Source organism: Rhea pennata, chromosome 11 (assembly GCF_028389875.1).
Source record: "Rhea pennata isolate bPtePen1 chromosome 11, bPtePen1.pri, whole genome shotgun sequence".
Classification (NCBI taxonomy): domain Eukaryota; kingdom Metazoa; phylum Chordata; class Aves; order Rheiformes; family Rheidae; genus Rhea; species Rhea pennata.
In genome coordinates this window covers 10,791,289-10,806,572 of record NC_084673.1, presented here as the reverse complement: position 1 = coordinate 10,806,572, position 15,284 = coordinate 10,791,289, and the positions used below count along the sequence as shown (strand labels likewise).

At 34.3% G+C, this 15,284-nt stretch overlaps 1 non-coding gene across 1 annotated transcript; it reads left to right on the top strand.

The window, feature by feature from the left end:
* Positions 1–13,480: 13,480 nt before the first annotated feature.
* On the top strand, positions 13,481–13,563 carry TRNAR-CCU (transfer RNA arginine (anticodon CCU)). Its single transcript has one exon. It is a non-coding gene; the product is annotated as a tRNA-Arg (tRNA).
* The last annotated feature ends 1,721 nt before the right edge of the window (positions 13,564–15,284 follow it).

The window sequence follows — 15,284 nt, the reverse complement described above, 5'->3', positions numbered from 1 at the left end:
TATTTAACGTTCTTTATAAATACAGTAATTGACTTCTATTTGGGGTGATAGATTTAGACTGAAAATAACGAGAGCATATCTGAAACACACTCTCCATCAACCTTCCCTCTATGAAATGTACAATTAATGAAATTTTACTCACTGTCTTTTTACAAACTGCCCTTAATTTTAAGGCAAGGACAATTTTGTGTTGAGACTAAGGAAAGTAACATGATTTGAACAGAAAGTGCTAAAAATGAAAAATTTCCTAATATTGCATTAACATAGTACTACAAAAATCAACTTTTTTCCTTTTAGCATTATGATGCATCTTATTTAAAGTCCTTAACATATTTAAATATGGCCATAAAATCACAGCACAAAAACACTCCAGACTCTTCCCCTCTGTCATCAAAGTGCCTGAATGATAATATTTCAATAGGCTGATTATAAATATTTTTGTGTTAATTCTGTATTTTTTTTTAATAGTGCCACTGGGCTTGTTTTATGAAACATATAGTGAAACATGGCATTTGAAATGGAGACTTCACAGCACATACCTACACACAGGCATGAAAAGAAAACTAGACTAGATTGTGATGTCTGCTTCTTAGGCTTATTCATAAACACACAGTCATCCCAGACGTCTTTCTTTAAAACCTTTGACCAACAAAATAATTCTTAAGAGACTTATGAGACTTAATAGACAGAGCTTGTTTACATAAAAATTAAAAATTGATCAGAATATTGCTGAAAAATCTCTTTTTCAAACTCTTTCAAAAACTTTCAAAAAATCTAATAATTTGCAATTTCTTTTGTTTTGTTTCCAAGTGGTTAGATACTTGCCTTAGTATATTTTCTTACTGCAAACCTGCGTGCATACACCATACACAGCAACTTGGAATAAATGTACTTCACCTGCCCTCTCCCCCCCCCCCCCTTTTTTTTTTAAATTTGCATTGCTGATTGAGAAGTCCACCCCCGATACTGCCCAGAAAGATTCAAGGAGTTCTCATTCTATCCTATCCGCTGTTTTTTTCAAATCATCATCAGTAGCTGAAATGAGTGAGGGATGAAATGCTTATTCAGGCAACAGATACATGAAAAGAGGTGTAAATAATTTTTCTCTTATTTTCCACTTTAAAATAGATTTGTCTGTTCCAAGTTTAAATGCAAGTAATAGTTAATATATGTACTAAGTTCTGCTAGGCAGTACTGACTGCTGCAGATAATCATTGCAGATTACTGATAGTCCTTTTTCCTAAGCAGAGCACTTAGGAGCCCAGATCTCTTAGGTGATTCTGAAAATGTTACATACCATCATCCTAATGCCAAATCAAACCATGTCAAATCCACATTTCATACTCTGTTTGCACAAAGGTGTCCTTTTGAGGACAGAGATATGCTTTCTTGGATGTTTGCACTTTGCTATGCAAATTCCTAACACTCAGCAGGGCCAAAAAGCTGTTTTCTTTAAATTCAAGCTGGTATAAGAGGAGTAAAAAAAAAAAAAAAAAAAAAAGCTTTTACTAATTACCCAAGACTTCCTCTTAAGGGAATTTTACTTTTATATAGACTGAATTGAAGTCAGTACAATATTCAGACACAAAATGAGATACATTTAATGAACTAATACTTTTTATATGTTCTGTTAATAAAGTCTCATTGCCTGGTATTTAAATGTAGTAATTCCTCCAAAATTTCAGCATAAAAGTATCTAAATTAAATACTGTTGAGCCAAACTCTTCACCCAGAAAGAGTTCCATGAACTGAATGTTATAACAAAGAAAGAAAGATTTTACTTTTTAATCAGAGTATGAGAATTTGCATCGTAAAAATAGCTAAGCTTTTCTTGATGTAAGGTGTGCTTCTGAAACAAGGAATTGCAATTTAAGACTGCAATGTTGTAAAGTTAACTTACAAAGGAAACTCTGACATCCTTTTTTAAAATAAAGGAACGAATAACTATAGTAGCTCAAAACATACTTGAGGAATATAAAGCAAATTATACATAGAAAATATGAAACAAATATTTGTTTTCATATATATATGCCCTGTGCAAGAACATATTTCATCCTAACTGCTTTTGTATCTGTGTAACAACACAATTTAAGTGCCTTCCAAGGGTTAATTCACGGAAGATAACACTTTTGATAGAAATTAAATATAGATATAACCTTCTGGCTCAAGATGTCCCTAGACTGCAGACTGCTAGAGGTATCTCTGGGGAAAAAGGCTGGAGTGTCTGTCTGCTTGCCTTGCTCTTACATTATTTTCTGACATCCACTATAGACCAGCGCTGGAGAAAGACTGGTCTGATACAGTATGACTGTGGTTACACACACCAGTCACTTAAGTTCTGACCAAGGTGGCACGGAAGTATTTTTGTGCTGTACTTCTGTTCTGGAGAGAGAGGAGGGACCGTGAACAGCCCTGTGCTTTCATAGAGGGCCACAGATGTTTGTGCTTATTGCACCACCTGAGCTAATTAAAATTCTTACCTTTTTTAAAAAAAGAAAAAGCTCCCTCTGGGAATGAAAAGTGGCTTTAAAAATGCAGATGGGATAACGAAAGAAACATTATTTCCAAAATAATAAATTATTTTGTTTAGAATTTTTAAGAAAAACTGACTCTTGTGGCCCTGTTGTCCAATTTGTGAGCTTACTTTCTTTGGATTAGCAGGTAATGGGCAGGAAACTTACTTCATGTTTACACCAGCTTATGAACTTTGTCAAGTTATATGCTTGGTTTACGGAAAATTACATTGATTTAAGAGCTTTCTTACTTAGCAATTAACGGAGAAAAACTAGAATTATCTGAAAAAAATTAAAGAAAGTATCCTGTCTTGAACATTTACAGGTGATAATCTTTTCTCAGTAAACATTTCTGTGGTTTTGTATGCAGTTTTATGAATACAAGAAAAGATCAAAATCTTGTCATAAGTTTCCCAGATGCTACTGGGCTTTGTATCATCAGGAAAGATTTCCAAGCAAGATTTTCTGCAAGAAGGTACTAGTCTCCCTAAAGCTATCCATAGTTACACAAATTCATATTTCAGTTGGAAGTGCACATACCGTATTACTTCCCCCCCCCGACTACATTGTTTTTGTAGCAAAGTAGTTAACGAATATAAACTGACCCCCCCCCCCCCCCCCAAACCACTTATTTCACTGACTGGCTCTTGAAACAAAAATGTCAGATAAAAGCAAAAAAGCTTTAATCTGAATTAGTTTTAGATTCAAATTCATTCATAAATATAAAAGATACTTGTTCACAAATAGGTTTCTATGTTTACCTAGCAACTAAACCAATATTTTCTAAAGGTCTGAGAATTTTCCATGCCATGTTGATACCGCTGAATAGAAGACCCATTTAGCCTAATGAGCATTAAGATTAAATCATTTACTCACAGATCAAAGGAGATTTTAATTATGTAAAGTAGTTGTTCATAAACACAAAATGTTCCATTAAGCTTCACAATTAATACATACAATATTTATGAGTTCAGACTTTTTCCTTGTTAAAAATTGATTGTTACATCAAAAAAAGTTTCCCTAGATGCACTGATTGAAGGAAAAATATTTTAAGCCATAAAAGTAGCAGGCGTACAAAAGATTTTATTGCCTTTTGCTTTTCCTTCTCTCTTCTTTCCCCCCCCTTCTTGTTGTTGCTCTGAGCGTCTTGTCACCAGATGTTCATTATATGTTTAAAAAACTGAGTTCATAGAATTACTCACAGCATGGTCATACCATACTGAATGCATGTCACTGAGGTTTCTAAATTGAAATAGTGTAAACTAAAGCACCAAGTTCTTCTAAAAATATATATACATGACCCTCCATTTAAAGTCTCATTACCTTCTGCTTATTGAACTATAAAACATCAGTAACAAATAACATGGTGCAATCAAAGAACTGAGCTTAGGTACTGTGGTGTGTATCACTATTTTTTTCAAACAAATTTTTAAAGCAAAGGAAACAACCCTTAAATAAAACCCTTAAATAAATAAAAACAAGCTAAGCTCACTCACCGATAGTGCAACCACTCCAAACAAGAGTCTAATCCTGCTTTCATATTCAGACAGACATTACCATGCAGTGGTCAAAAACAGTGTGATTGACCATTAAAGTGCTATATTATTTTTAACAGGCAGGATTAAAATAAATGCAAATAAAACAAATGATGAAAAGAATGCTGATAAAATATGCAAACTGTACTAGTTATAGAGTAATTTATTTCTAGTAGAAGTTCTACTAAGGAAAGTAAATCATGAGAATGGAAGTCTGCTGACACTAAAAAAATCAAGAAAAATATGGAAAATAGTTGTAGGAAAACATTACTATTTAAGAGGAATGAAAAATCTATTCAAACTCTCAAGGCCAGTGGTATGCCATATCAAAACTTTTTACAAAACCCTTTACTACAGTTAAAAAAACAAAAAAACGCCCAAACTACCTAAAAAACATAATGGAAGAATAGTTTTACTAGAACTGCTGAGCAAAATTCTAGCCTTAATTGGAGTACACTGCACTAGGCTTTGATGGATTAGTATAGTTCAGGCAGATGTATCTGACAACACAGACTGTTTTTATTGTTCTTCAGAGTTAGCAGCCCAATTATTAGTGGTACTCAGAGGCACTGACAAATGTGTAAATTTATCCAAAAAGTAAATTACTGATGATTATGTGTTAGATTTGCAAGGAAGAAAAAGCTTATAATATTTAAATATTTTCTAAAATCTGTATCTGTGTCAATGAAAAATTCCAACACCTTCAGAACTGTGTCTTAACAGAGCAGCTGAAGCAGTATTTTTTTTTTTTCATATATTAGGAACTCAGCTTACTTTAGCTCTTTCACTCAATATCATGATCTTACGATTGATCTAACTTATTTTTGGTTTGTGTGCAACTTAATGCCAGAGTTCTAATTATAACACCATCAACAGAATGACAGAATTCTTATGTCCTAGAACTCCCTAAATTATTTAAAGGATTTCAATAGTTTATATTCAGTGCAATCCTAATACAACAACCAACTTATGGTCACTTTTCGGGTATTCTGAATTTCTACCTTTCTCTTGGGTTATAACTGTATCACAAAATAGAGTCATTTGCAATGCTCCTAATGCTCTTGCTTTCAGATACAGATGGCTAGCGATAAAAAGTTGAATTCACTATCTATCTATTCACTGTCTATCAAAATAAGTGTGAACGTAAATTATGTCAATCACTTCCATGCATGCCATATGAAAATTGGTAAATCTGAGCATCTATTTTTTCTTTTGGTGGATGAAAGGAACAAGTGATCCTCCTTACTTATTTTTTCATTCACAATCCTGTCATTTTTTACTAAATTCTCCCTTACAGTCTATACAGGAGTAAATAAACTGTCACAATACATGAAGCAGTAACTCTGCAATACGTTCTCTGCATAAAAACCATGTGAACTCTAGGATGGAGGAAACCAAGAAAGTATGCTTTGTAGAATGTTTATCACATACAGAGGAGAATCTATAAGTTTATCACTTGTAGATACATATACAATGCATACAGCTCTTCAGAAGAAAAAAAGGTACACAGCTATGAAGACTGGATCTAAAAGGATCTGTGCCGTTAAGGGATAAGATGCTATGGGCCAGACTATCCAGCTGACTGTAAGTTTCCCAGGAGACTCCAGCTAATCCTGTCCAAGTCTTTGCTTTTCTGAATAATCCCTTTTTTCACACATTGTAGAACTGGGTGCACATTCACTATTCCATTGGTTTCATTTTGGTGGGCAACACGTCACTCAGAGACAAAATATGTACATGCATACACTCTTGCCACATGCTCAACAATGTTGAGTCTGGTTAAGTCAGAGTAATTAAGCGTATAAGCTAGAAGGAATAGGGTAGAAAAGGAGGAGATTTTGAATTTATTTGGAAACATTTTAAAAATGTGAAGTTCTTGTGTACATGACAGGTATTAGAAAGAAGCAGAAATAAGGTTAGGTGGACTATATTCTAACGGGCCTTTCAACTGCCTTAGGGCTGGCTGCCTAATGTACCAGAGACACAGGACAAAATACACCATCAGTGCTGCCTCATGGACTAGGTGCATCACCTTTGAAGTGCTGATGTTCAGAACATGCTGTCCACGGTATTTTTACAGTCCACAAAGGATTAAAAGGAACCAGCTTCCAAAATTACTGTTGCTTTGTTTTGTTTCTAAATAGCAGAAAAAGGTCTTAATTAAAAAAAAAAAATCACACAATTTCTTGTTTCTGTGGGAAGGTACTTCATTTTTAGAGGTATATTTTATCATTGAGCAATATCCACTGCACATGTAAATGCACAAAAGAACATTGGTTATATCATCATGCTATTGTTACTCCTACAAAATGATATCTTCGTCAACCTAAAGTCACACAAAGATTGAAATTGAGCCAAATATCTATGTTTCAGAACATATCAGTAGTAATAGCATTATTCAGAAATACAAGGAGACTCAGAAAGCAGAATCACCACATAAGGAAAAAAAAATACAATATTCTTTTCTTTTCAAGTCACACATCTTATTCTCCCAGTTCTCCAGGATGCTATATTACAGAGTGTCAGGTGTACCGCTGTCCCTATTAACACCACTAGTCACGTAGCGTCCTGCATTCTGCACATATGGACTAAAGCAATGTCACACTTCTCAGTACAGTAGCAAGTGTCCCTTTCAAGCTCTCACAAAACCTGCTAAGAGTACCAAACCAAAAAGACTAAATCAAATCAAAACAAACTCACAGCTATCTTTCTTACAAGTCAGAAATTAATTTCCCATTTTTAAAATCTATCATTTATATATTCCAGTTAAGTGACAGAAGAGATCAGGGCAAGAAATACAGTGATTATGCCTCTCCCTTACTGTCACGGCAAGATTATTTTCTGCAGTATATTGTTTAGAGCTTTTCTCTGTCCAGTCTTAAATGGCTCCAAAAAAAGAGCATCCATCACTTTTATGGGAACATGACTCCATAGTTTAACAGCTGCCAGCCACAAAAAATAAAGGTTTATTTTTTCCTAAGTTTGAGCCTATTAGCCCAGAAGAAACTCTGAAACTTTCTGCCATTCCAGATGCCTGTCCTTTTTCTTCATGTATATACTCTCCATATATTATCTGCATCAGACTTTAACTGAATCAAAAGCTTGATATATTGGTTTTCAGCACACTCTCTAATGAATCTTCATTTTCTTCTTGATAGTGGAGATGATTAGGCAGATAAGGGAGCTTATCTTTTTTATGTGATTCAGTATTCACAATCAATGGATATGTTCTTTAACTCAAAGTGTTTTTATAATGAAGGTTTTTTACTATATTTTTAGTTTTTAGAGAGTAATCATACTGAGTCTTCACCTAAGAGAAATTAAAGAGTTCTAGTTCATCATTAACCCATGGACAAAAGCTTGAAGATGAAAAAACCCTCATTTTGTCCACTGAAAGTGACCATATACAGTGGGAATTAAAAACAATATAGCTAAAAAGAGAAAAAGAAATAAGGCTACTGTGAGGTTTTCAAAATCACAACTGTTCAAACACATAGAAATTGAGAGGAAACTCATTTGAAACCTGCCTCTGCATTGAATGAAAGAAGTCTTCATCCAGCTTCAATGCTGTTACTTTCAGTTGGATTAGAAACACGAGTAATAATATGTTTTTATGTCATCTGCTGCTTCCTAGTGGAGAAAAGGATAATTGCAAACATAAAAATTTCCAAAGGCAAACTATCCATAAATATGGTTGGGTTGTCCCTAACAAGTAAAAAAACCTGAGTTATTAAGAGGAAGACTTTAATTGCAGTGTTATCTAGTCTTCATTTCAAAGGAACAAAAGTAACAATATAAATAAATATGGAACCTATATTTACATACATAATATAAATGAAGTATATAGTTATTTAGAACTACAGTTTAGAGTATTTAGACATTTAAAGTCATAATTGCTATTGGAAGAATACAGTCTTTATTATGGCTCACAACTTTTCATTCCAGATTTGCATGTAGCACTATTCGCCTTCAGAACAGGCACCACTGCTTAATAAACTGATGCAATGTGATAATATTAAAAATCTCAGTTATTTCTACTGTGACAAGAACTGAAGCTATTTGTAAATATATTTTTTTTTGTTCCCCTTCCATATACATTTTGGTTTTGGCAACAGAAAATAGGTAAGTCCCAAAATTGTTTTCCTCCTATTTAATTTTCCTTGTCTGTCTTCTGATTCCACAGAATTCAATGCCAGTTGGAGCTTTAGGCTTGGGAATATATGTGATTTATCTTGCATAATGGCACAACCTTATTTGTTTTGGGCAACTCAGGAATTATGCTGTTTATAAATGACAGACAGTTGTGAGGGTCCACAAACATATGGGAAAGGGGGATTATTAAATTTAAGTCATGAAAATTTGGAAAAATTGTCTAAAAACAGATGAACAAAACACCCAGTACGTACAATTCAGCAATAGACTAAGATTCTAAACAGAGTAAGTATGCAAAGACCAAGCTGAAGAACAACTGGGTAGCTGTTTTTTAGAAGAAAACCTCCATAGGTTATAAATCACAAGCCGTACATCAAAAATGTTACACTGTTCCAACAGAGGCAACCTGGTACATCTCTTTCTTTGGTGGATAAATAAGAATATCCAGTAGTCTTGAAGCCCTAAAGAGACAGCAGTTGTCAGGAATCACAAAGGGACAGTTGGCTCAGTCAGGCAGTGGTAGAGAGCAGAAGACATCTCAAGACCTTTTTAGATCTCTAGTGGAGTGACTCTGTGCATTAAGATTTTCTTGAAACGCTGAGAATTCCAACAGATATTCCACCTTATACATCAGAACACTACAGAGCCAAACATTTCTTTCTCAAATATAAGTGAAAAGCTGATAATGAAATCAGCAAGAGTAATGCTTGTATATCAAAAAAAAAAAAAAAAAAAAAATCATTGTTTGGCTCCTAGGATACTGCTTTGGTTGATGAAATACATTTTAAAATCTAGACACTTAATAACTCTAAAAGCTTGTGGTGCAAAATGAAAAATCACAAAGGAAGAAACTTTTTTGCTTAACCTGCACAACTTTGTAAATGTGGCCATTTCTGTAGTAGGGTAGAGGCTTCTGGAGGTTTCATTGTTCCTTCCATGAAATTGATTCCCTAATTTCTTTGAGTGCAGAGATGGACTTGTTTGTTTTCTATAATCACAGCAGAAAAGGCAATAAATTATAAACAACCTACTTACATATTTACAGTCACTTCCTGCAATTGGCACAGCATGCATGCATTTTTAGTTAATTTTTCTATTAAGATCACGTCAATGTTGGCAAGTCATCCTAGTTTCAAATCGTATCATTTTTACATTTTTTGCTTTTGGAGTGGCAACCAAACTGTCTCAGAAGATCCTTGTGGAACAGCAATTCGCTAAAAATCAGCTGAACTCTGACAGACCTCCAACGAACTACAGACCTCTTACTGACTCCACACGAATTTACTATTGAGTGACACTTAAAGAAGCTCTCAGAAATAAATTCTGGAATTTTAAATGGTATCTGGACCACCAGTTTTTCAGATTACTCTTCAATTAAACAAAAGAAAATAATTCACATGCAAAATTAACTTAAACATTTTGAGAGATACCATCCAAGGCTGCCCAAAACATTTATTTTAGCTGCTAAACACCTGTTTAACTGTCTGATTCCTAAACTGCTGAGAAAGTGAGAGTCTTAGTCCTCTTTTAGTCCTACTCAGTTACCTCAAACATATTCACTGTTCCCCTGTTTTAAAACATTTTTTAAAGCTCTATGTATTGTTCAAAAAGTCATTAAGAATATCTGATAGGCAATGTTCAAAGTGTGAACTATGTAATTTAGTCAAGAATTCTGCATGTATTTCCACTGAAAGAAAGAAAAATGCTGACCACGCAGTTTTCAATACTATCAATAAAAAAGTCATGCTTTGCACACAGGTCCCATGTTATTGCGTTTGTCCTCTAACTGGGTAAGTTCAATGCTTGCAAATGACAGGAGGGCTCTGAAAAGCTAGGGTGCTTTCAGTCCCTACAGGCAAGTGAATGGACAAGGATTAGCCCATTTTGTACTGTCCTTGCATTGTGTCCTTGCATTACTCTTAAAAAAAAAAAAAAAAAAAAAAAAAAAAAAAGGAATAGTAAAAACATTATTTCATTTCTCTTCAACAACTTTAAGGAGTTTGTTGCCCTGTAGACTCATATATATTTCTATACTCTATACAATGGAACGTGCATTTTACAGTTTTGTGGTTTGTTTTTTTCCACTGGCATTTTCAGTAATTACTATACTGTTACACTGAAAAAAAATGCATGAGTGATGGATCAAGCTTACTGTGAGCACAGCTAAATAATAATTATTCAAGAATTCACTTAATCAGATCTAGGAAGAAATAAAATCAGTTATAAAAACATGAAATAAGTTCAAAAATATCACCTGGTACAAGTAGAACAGAGCTATATAAAGCTATTAAAAAAAAAGCCCAAGAGAGATAACATGTGCCAATATTAAAAATCTGTGTGTGATCCACATAGATAGTTTTGATTTGAAAGAGTAACAATTAGCTAATTAAAAAAAAATGTCAGTGTTAGGTCCTCATTTTTCTTCCTATAAGCTATGTACTAAATAAACAAGTTAGGTCAAAGTCATCTGCAGACACCATTGTCACCATTCTGCCTCCCAGAACCAAACACATCTGCACGGAAATTCTACTGGTAACTTCTAAATCATTGCTACTATTACCTTCTACTGTTGTATTTTTTATCTGATTCATCATTATTTTGATTTTTATTATACAGACACTACCTCTTCCCATATATAAATGCTTCAAAAAAAAAAGTCAATAATACTTGTTTTACTTGCAATGCTATCTCTTCTGCCTTTTCCCTAAAACAGTTACTATTCTTACAAATAAGGAAACGTGTCTTTTTTATGACCTCTAATAAAACACTAGTATTAAGCACAGAATGGTATCAGAGAAGCAACAGTCCTTCATTATTTTATCAACCATTCAATGTCATTCTGTGGTATTTGTTTTAAGAGCATTACCTATATTCCATTCAAGGCCAAGGTATCAGAATACCTTGGTAAACAGAAGGGTAAAACAGAATGTTCACTTTCCGCTCTCGTCGCTTTTCTGGCTGCAGAAGAGGTGACTTCAGCATAATTTTTGTGTATCAAAGTATTTCATGTAGAATTGTATGTTTCATATATTTCAAAGGTCCTATTCTGACAGTCACTGTATGCTGAATTGATCGATGATTTCATGGTGTTTAAATGGAAAAAAAAAATCCATCTCTAGGACAAAGATCACACTACGGGAAGGACAGGAAACAACAAACACATATATGCAATCTTTTTACAGAGGGAAATTCACCTAGTGCTTTAAATGCTGTCAGCAATTATTGAAATATTTTTGCAAAATTGGATGTTAAAATTATACCAGCTATCTTGAAAAACATAAAATTATGTTACCTTTTTTAGAAGTAAAGCGTACAGAAACTGAATGTGTGATTTCTCAATCTGAATTTTGTCCTTGTTGATTGAACTACAAGATGAAAATAAACTGATTTCTCCTCCATTCTTGATGTAACTGCTAGACAGAACAAAGAGTAACCCTTCGAGTTATTGTGAGCTGCACTTTGCACTACAAACCACAGACTCAGAACAGTCAGTTGGCTTTGTTCTTTTCTCCAGATGTCTTTTTCTATAGCACATATTATTAATGTCCTACATAGAAGCACATATTATTACTGTCCTACATAGAAACACTTACTTTAATTGCTTTGTTCTTCTTTGGACAGTTCATTTTTTAATTCTGATAAAAAAGCAGTAAAATCATGAGTTTTCCCTATCTTTAATTCACAATTTACTGCATTAAAAATCAGCAGATATTCAATTATGACATATATGCTGATATTAGTATTATTTCCACTACAGCATACTGGAGAATTCAACATCAGTCTATACATTAATTTTTTCTTTATTTTATCCTGAAATTACTGTTTTCAAAGCTCAGTACTCACAATGGATCTGCTTCTTTTTTGGAAGGATTGTAATTATATTTCATTGCTGTGGACAGAAAATATTATGACATTTTTTAATGGGATTTTTGTATGTAAAGAAAAATCATATTAAATGATTTAAATTCAGGAACTCAAAAGTTCTTAAATTCAAGAACTTTGCTTCTGCCATATTCCAAGTTACTCAAAAAATAATAATAAAAAAATTGCAATTGCAGAGAATATTTATTTAATCAGATTAACTATGTGAAGAATATAGAAGAAAGAGAGCTGTCTGTGCTTACAGATTAATGGTAAGGTAGCCACTTGACTACGTGCCCCATGTCTCCAAATACCATTAGAAAAAGGATCAGTTATGAACGACTTTTTTTCTTTCTTTCAGGACAAATGCATATTTCTGTCAAGTCTGAATATTATCTGTCAATCAATTTTCCAATTTTGGAATTTTAAAATTTGCCTGAGTTTAAAGAAAAATTCATTTCCATATTTCTTGAGTTTCTACCTTCAAAGCAAATGCTAAGTATTGTCAATGTTGTTTTTCTTCAGAGATACATGCAATCAATATATAATACTTTAAAAAATGCGTAGCGGTTAGGTGAACCTCTGTCACACGCTTGTGAACATCAGTAAATGCATTTATCATTGACTACACCCTGTTTAGCTCAGTTGGTTAGAGCATGGTGCTGCTAATGCCAAGGTCACGGATTCAACCCCTGTATGGGCTACGCTGAGGGTTGGACTAGATGACCTCCAGAGGTCCCTTCCAACCTTACCATTCTATGATTCTATGTTATGCGTTTTATAGGGGTTAGGTTTAGCTCAGTTGGTTAGAGCGGGGTGCAAATAAAGCTGAGGTCGTGGGTTTGATCCCTGTACGGGCCACTCATTTGAGGGTTGGACTAGATGATCTCCAGAGGTCCCTTCCAACCTTATCAATTCTATGATTCTATGAATGTGTGTATGTGAGAACACATGCCCGGATACTGAAATAATACTTTCATAATCAACTTCCAGATATTCTGTAGAATTCAGAAAGAACTCCAGTTCCTCATAGGATTATTTGGCAATCCCTTTACAAAGTGCTGTTTGGTCCATTTCCATGAGCTCACTGGAAGTTCTCAAGCAGTCATGGGTCTGCTCTATCCACGCTGTGATCCAACCAAAAGGGATAGCAGCACAAGTAAAATAGCATTAAGCACAAACTTAATCATTTAAGCACTAAGCACAAGAGTACTTTATCTCTCAGGAGGATTTATTTACTGCATTCACACAGTTTCTGCTTGTCTCAAGATAGGGGCAAAGCAAATTAGCATGGCCCATAACACACCACACAAATACAAAAAGAGGCCACAGGTTAAATAACCTATCCAAAACTACATGGCTGAAAATGCTTGTTTTTAAACTGGCAGATGTCACTGCTACACACAGTTTAGTTCACAGGCATAGCAGGTTTAGCTCAGTTGGTTAGAGCATGGTGCTCCTAACACCAAGGTCACAGGTTCAATCCCTGTATGGGCTATGCTTAGGGTTGGACTAGATGATCTCCTGAGGTCCCTTCCAACCTTACCATTCTATGGTTCTATGATAGTTTCAAATTCCTGTATTTAATTAAGTTAGCATAAATGAAAGAGGACAAAAACATTGCAAGAGATTAAACAATGTCAGCACCATTACAATGTAACAGGCAAGTTTTCTAGGTTCTTAGGACATTTCAGTGCCTTATCTACCAAGAAAAAGTCACTAGTCTACAGAAAGTACAACCTAATACTGACATTCTGATATCAACTATTGCAGAACTTAAAATAAAAAGAAACTTCTTCTACCTTACAAATATGCACCTAAAGTCCTATCTTTGGAAAGAAGTTAAGAGGGATGGTCCAAATCATCCCACAGAAATTGAAGATGCAGACCTGATTATGAATCCAGCCATAATTCTAGTGTGAGTATTACTAGCTGGCAAATAAAATACCTTCGGAAGCTTTGGGACAGGAAAGAGGAGTTAGGTAGTCATAACGAGACTGGACAGAGGGCAAATGAAATAACTGCAGAGGAGAACATGGAAATAGAGGTGCAGAAAACTCGAGGGTAAACCTAATTTTTTATTGATTATTTTTATTCTTACAGTTCTAACAGTTGCTCTTAGGTGTACATATTTTGATTTAATATGTGGTGGTATAAGTGTTGTAAGCATATAAGTGGTATAAGCAACTAGAATACGGTTGAACTACTTTTAGCAGTTATTTATTGCATTTGTAATCATCAAGGGAAAATAATCCAAATTAACATTGCACAGTAGAAAGCTCCTCTTAGTTAAAGCACAGTGGCATAATGAACAATCCCCGTGAGTAAATATCACTGAGGAGCAGCTGTATGTATAGAATATATATCTTAAAAAGAAATATATATCTTAAAAGAAATAATGGGCAATTTGATAATTTGCAGGACTGCACTAATGGAATGATAATGGCTATCAGGGTATTATAAGGAACTTGAATAATTGATCAATTAAATCTCCTGGGAAGTTTGTGGACTCTTCACCATAGTGGATGTCTAAAGATAGAGACTATCTAGAGGCTGTAAGGAACCATAGGCAGGTGAGCCAGATTTTAAGAAAATCTTGACTTTGAAATTGAAAGGAAGAATAGAGCAAAAAAGTGCTCAAGAAATGCAAAAAATTTAAGAGTGCTTTGCACGAAATATACAGTTCATTTTCAATCTAGTGGGATTCAAAGTTATTTTTACAGATTCTTTTTTTTCTAGTTAGTATTAAATATTCTCAGAAAGACTGAGATACATCTGGAGCACAGGGAGTATTTAAATCTTCAGTACCTTCCCTAAAGTAGTCTACACCTACATGCCAGCACTTGCTGTTAAGTAGCTGAACCGAACAGATCTACTAGTGTTTTATTTATTTTGTGTATTGCAAGCATACAGGCTGCAGTTTATCACAATGACGGCTAAATCTATCATCTTCTACCTGGAGCTATAATAGGAGTGCTCTCAAATCAACAAGTCTTTCCTTCAGAGTAACTGAACTGTAAATTGTCCTTGACCAGTCAGACAAACAAAAACAACCTTCCCTGTTAATCTGCTGAAGACAAACAGTTCACTGTCTTTCATCCTCAGAAGAAGGATGTCAGTGGCAATGGTGTTTTATATGTCACATCCTTCACACAATGCTGTTCTGTTTTCTGCTTCAAAAGCTTAGTGAGATATTAAGGAATAGATGGAATCCGACCTCTAG